A 6,131-nucleotide genomic window follows, 5' to 3' on the forward strand; every position below is an offset into this window, starting at 1 on the left:
TATCTAATAATGGGTTAATATCCAAAATATATAAGCAACTCATATAACTTACTAGCAAAAATAGCCCCCAAACAATCCAACTTAAAAATGTGCAGAGGGAGGCACCTGGCTGGCTCAGTCAGAAGAGTGTGTGACTCTTGATCTCAGGGTTATGAGTTAAAGCCTATGTTGGATGTAGAGATTACTAAAAAAAAAAAAAACAAAAACAACTTTACAATGTGCAGAGGACTTGAATAGACTTTTTTTTCCAGAGAAGATATACAAATGGTCAACAAATATACCAAAAGGTGCTCAACATTACTAATCATCAGGGAAATGCTCATAAAAACCACAGTGAGATATCACCCCACACCTGTTAGGATGGCTGTTATGAAAAAGACAAGAGATAATAAATGTTGGTTTAGATGCAGAGAAAGAGAACCCTGGTGCACTGTTGGTGGGAATTTAAATTGGTACAGCCATTATGGAAAAGAGTATGGTGGTTTCTCAAAAAAATGAAAAACAGAAGTACATTATTATTTAGCAATTCCACATCAGGTATATATCCAAAGAAAATGAAATCAGGATTTCGAAGAGATATCTGAACTCCTATGTTCACTGCAGCATTATTTACAATAGCCACAGTGTGGAAACAACTTAAATGTCCATCTATGGAGGAACGAATAAAGAAGATGTGACACACAAACACACACACACACTGAAATATTATTCAGCCATGAAAAGGAAGGACATTCTGCTGTTTGTGACGACATGGATGGACTTTGAGGGCATTATGCTCAGTGAAATGAGCCAGACAGAAAAAGACATAAATATGGCATGCTTTCACATATATGTGGAATCTAAAAACATTGAACTCATAGAAACAGAGAGTAGAATGGTGGCTGCCAGGGGCTGAGGGGTGAGGGACATGGGGAGATGTTGGTCAAAGGGTACCATCAGTTATATGATGAGTAAGTGACTATAGTTAACAATATTGTATTGTATACTTGAAAGTTGCTGTGAGGAGAACTTTAATGTTCTTGCCATAAATCAACAACAAAAATGGTAATTATTAATTGTGAGGTAAAGGATGTGTTGGCTAATCTTACTGCGGTAAACATTCTGTAATATGTATGTGTATTAAATCATCACATTGTATACCTTAAAGTTGTACACTATTATATGTCAATTAGACCCCAACACTTGGGGAAAAAAAGTGCTGGCAAGTATATGGAGAAAATGGAACCATCTACATTGTCACTGGGAATATAAAATGTTGCCACCACTTTGGAAAACAATCTGGCAATTCTTCAAAAAGTTAAACATCGATTTTCTATAAATGAAGACATATGCCCACACAAAAGCTTGTACACAAATATTCACAGTGGTATTATCCAGAAAGGGGCACAAACAAAATGTCCACTAACTGATGAATGAATAAATAAAAATGGTATATCCATGCAATAGAATATTATTTAGCAAGAAAAAGGAATGAAGTCCCGATACATACTACACCCTGGTTGAACCCTGAAAACATTATCCTAAGTGAAAAGGGCTAATCACAAAAGGCCACATATAATTCCATTCATGTTGTAAAGCCTAGAATAGGAAAATCTATAGAGAGGGAAAGTAGGTTAATGGTTGCCTTTGGATGGGGGTAAGGGAGAGGAGATAGGGAGTTACTATCAGTGGGTACAGGGTTTCTTTTTGGTGTGATGAAATTTTCTAAGATTACATAGTGGTGATGCACAACACTTTCAATATACTCCACCCACTGAACTGTAGACTTAAAGGGTGGATTTTATGGCATGTGAATCATATCTCAATAAAGCTGTTATTAAAAAGGTAGATGGACAGCCTACTTTTGGGTATGGTATAATAAATACAATCAAAAGAGATCAAGAAAAGCCACCTTAATGCCAATCCATAAGCTCTCAACAGGTATCGGAGCCAAGTGAGTTCTGAGCACTGTTAGTTTTAAGTAAGTCAGACCTACTGAATGCAGTTGGATCTCCATGTGGAAGGAGTCTGCAGCACAATGTCAGGTGTATGTAGTAGGGATTCCCTGAGTTCTTCCCCATAGTAACCTACAGCCATTTACTCAAAGAAGCCACACAACAGGGAAGGGGAATACTGAAAGGGCAGTTGGATACATGATTTGACTTGACACTGACAAGCTGAGGACACTCCATCATAATGCATATGGAAATTTGGCAATAAGTGGAGCCCTGGTCCAGTTTTCTCTCCCGGTACATCTTACAGTCACTGCTCTACAAACCCATCTGGTAGTCATTTCCCATGTTCCAGAATGTATAATTAGAATGGATAAGCTTAGCATGTGGCTAAATCCAACATAGATTCCTTGACCAATGGAGTAATACTCTTACAGTTGAGCCTTCAAGCCTATGTTGTTTGGGTTTGAACTGCGCGGGTCCACTTGTATGAAGATTTTTTTCTTTTCTTTCTTTAATTGCAATATTTTTTATTTTTTAAAATTTAAATTCAATTAATTAACGTACAATGTATTATGAGTTTCAGAGGTGGAGGTCAGCAATTCATCAATCTTATATAATACGCAGTGCTCATTACATCACCTGCCTTCCTTAATGTCTATCACCCAGTTACCCTATCCCCCCACAGAAATGGAATGTTTTTCCCATTTCTTTGCCTCTATAATTAAGAGTCTCTTATAGTTTGTCTCCTTCTCTGATTTTGTCTTGTTTTATTTGTTCCTCTCTTTCCCTATGATCCTCTGTGATCATCTTGATGAAGTCCCAATAGTTCATGTTTGTCTTTGTTTGCATCTATTTCTTCCAGATTGTCTAATTTGTTGGCATATAGTTGCTCATAATATGTTCTTGTAATTGTTTGTATTTCTTTGGAGTTGGTTGTGATCTGTCCTCTTCCATTCATGATTTTATTTATTTGGCTCCTTTCTTTTTTCTTTTTGATAAGTCTGGCCAGGGGTTTATTAATCTTATTAATTCTTTCAAAGAACCAGTTCCTAGTTTCGTTGATCTCTCCTACTGTTCTTTCAGTTTCTATTTCATTGATCTCTGCTCTAATCTTCATCAATTCTCTTCTCCTGCTGGGTTTAGGCTTTATTTGCTTTTCTTTCTCCATCTCCTTTAGGTGTAAGGTTAGGTTGTGTATTTGAGACCTTTCTTTTTTCTTGAGAAAGGCTTGTATTGCTATATACTTCCTCCTTAGGATTGCCTTTGTTGCATCCCAAAAGTTTTGAACACTTGTGTTTTCATTTTCATTTGTTTCCATGAATTTTTTTAATTCTTCTTTAATTTCCTGGTTGACCCATTCGTCCCTTAGTAGGATGCTCTTTAGTCTTATATGAAGATTTTTAAAAAATATATTGGAAAAATTTTTGGGAGATTTGCAACAATTTGAAAAAAGTCACAGATGAACCATGTAGCCTAGAAATATTGAAAAAAATAAGTAAAAGGCATGTCATTATGTAGATACAATCTATTTTATCAATTACTACCATAAAAATCATGAATCTATTTTATTTTTTTATTATTTTTAAAGATTTTATTTATTTGAGAGAGAGAGAGAGAGAGCACATGAGAGGGGGGAGGGTCAGAGGGAGAAGCAGACTCCCTGCCGAGCAGGGAGCCTGATGCGGGACTCGATCCCGGGACTGCAGGATCATGACCTGAGCCGAAGGCAGTCGCTTAACCAACTGAGCCACCCAGGTGTCCTATTTTATTGTTTTTTAAAAGATTTTATATTTAAGTAATCTCTGCACCCAACATGGGGCTTGAGTTCACAACCCTGAGATCAAGAGTCACACACTCCACCTAGTGAGCCAGCCAGGTGTCCCCACAAATCTTATTTTAAAAAGTTAAAATTTATCAAAACTTATGCTCACACTTACAGACTGTACATGGTGCTATTTGCAGTCGAGAGAAATGTAAACAAATGTAAAGATGCAATATTAAATCCTAACTGCATAAAATTAATTGTAGTACATGATTTCATAACCACTTCCTGTCAGTACTGAGGCATCTGCTTAAAACATCGGATGCTAATCATCTCCCAGTGAGCAGTTCCTCTCTCCAATAAACTGCGTATTGCAATAAAAAGTGATCTCTTGGGGCGCCTGGGTGGCTCAGTTGGTTGGGCGACTGCTTTCAGCTCAGGTCATGATCCTGGAGTCCCGGGATCGAGTCCCACATTGGGCTCCCTGCTCGGCGGGGGGTCTGCTTCTCCCTCTGATCCTCTTCCCTCCTGTGCTCTCTGTCTCTCATTCTCTCTCTCTCAAATAAATAAATAAATAAATCTTAAAAAAAAAAGTGATCTCTTGCAGTTCTATTAGTGGTTAAGTTTTTGGAGAGTCAAAAGTTGTACATGGATTTTCAACTGCACAGGGGTCAATGTTCCTAAGCCTTGCATTGTTCAAGGGTCAAATGTGTGTTGCAAAGGCCAAATGGACCCTCTTCCCCACAAACTCACACTAGGGCAAGATAGTAAATGGAAAACAATGTTACATTGGAGAAACAGCAGAAATCAGTGGCATCTTCAAATAATTACAAAATGCATGGGGGTGGTCTCAATCATATTCCCACTGAATTCACTAGTCTGGGCCCTAGATAATGGATAACAGAACGGATAATGGCAGATGACGGTGGACCACTGAAGAATTAACCAAGTAGGAGCCCCAAATTTAACCACTGGGTCAGATGTAGTATATTTAGCAGAGCAAAATAACACAGTTTAGTTAAGTGGTAAAGTAGCTATTGATCTGATTAGTGTACATACTGATTCAATGTTAGAAAAATGTGTAAAATCCTTATCATAACGAGCACTGAATAATGTATAGAACTGTCAAATCACTATATTATACACCTGAAACTAAAACTATATGTTAACTCTCCTGGAGTTAAAATTTTGTATATATTTATATGTATCAAGCATATACATATAATGTTTAAAATCATTATTATTGATTTGTGTTTCAAAAAGTTCAAATTTCTTTTTTTTTAAAGATTTTATTTATTTATTTGACAGAGAGAGAGCACAAGCAGGGGGGGGCAGCAGGCAGAGGGAGAGGGAGAAGCAGGCTCCCTGCTGAGCAAGGAACCCGGACACAGGGCTTAATCCCAATCCCAGGACCCTGGGATCACAACCTAAGCTGAAGGCAAATGCTTAACCATTCAGTCACCCCCAAAAAGTTAAAATTTCAACATAGATTCATCTCTGGCTATTTTACATTTTTTTTTTTTTTTAAGGTAGGCTCCACACCCAATGTGGGGTTTGAACTCACAACCCTGAGATCATGACCTGGGCTGAAACCAAGAGTCAGATGCTTAGCCAACTGTGCTACCCAGGCTCCCCATGAGGAAATTTCTTTCTTTCTTTTTTTTTTTTTTAAAGATTTTATTTATTTATTTGACAGAAAGAGACATAGCGAGAGCAGGAACACAAGCAGGGGGAATGGGAGAGGGAGAAGCAGGCTTCTTGCCGAGCAGGGAGCCCGATGTGGGACTCGATCCCAGGACCCTGGGATCATGACCTGAGCCGAAGGCAGACGCTTAACGACTGAGCCACCCAGGCGCCCGCCCATGAGGAAATTTCTTATCAAATTCACTATTTGCTGAAAGTGTCTCTTAATATAGTCAACTCTATTACCTTAATTTCTTTATTAGAACAAACAGCTTTTAAACACCTTTTTCCGGTCTCTTTTTCTCCTTTTCTTTTCTGGTCACAATGCTAGTTTTTTTTTACTCTTTTTTTTTTGGCTTTATTTAAATTCCAGTTAATTAACATACAGTGTTATGTTAGTTGCAGGTGTACAATATAGTGATTCAACACTTCCATACAACACTTGGTGCCCATCCCCACAGACAAGTGCACTCCTTCATCCCTATCACATCACCTGTTTCCCCCATCCCCCGCTCTGGTAAACATCAGTTGGTTCCCTATGTTTAAGTACAGTGCTAGCTATGTTCTTTACCTCCACTTGTTTCTGTATCAGCAGTGTGCCTTCATTTTAAATTTAAAAATTTATCCCTATTTTCATTGATTGATTTTATTTTTAGGTAATCCCTACACCCAACATGGGGCTCAAACTCACAACCCCAAGATCATGCTCCATTGACTGAGGCAGTCAGGCATCTCCCTATTTAATTTTTTTA

Source organism: Neomonachus schauinslandi, chromosome 5, assembly GCF_002201575.2.
Source record: "Neomonachus schauinslandi chromosome 5, ASM220157v2, whole genome shotgun sequence".
NCBI classification, from domain to species: Eukaryota; Metazoa; Chordata; class Mammalia; order Carnivora; family Phocidae; genus Neomonachus; species Neomonachus schauinslandi.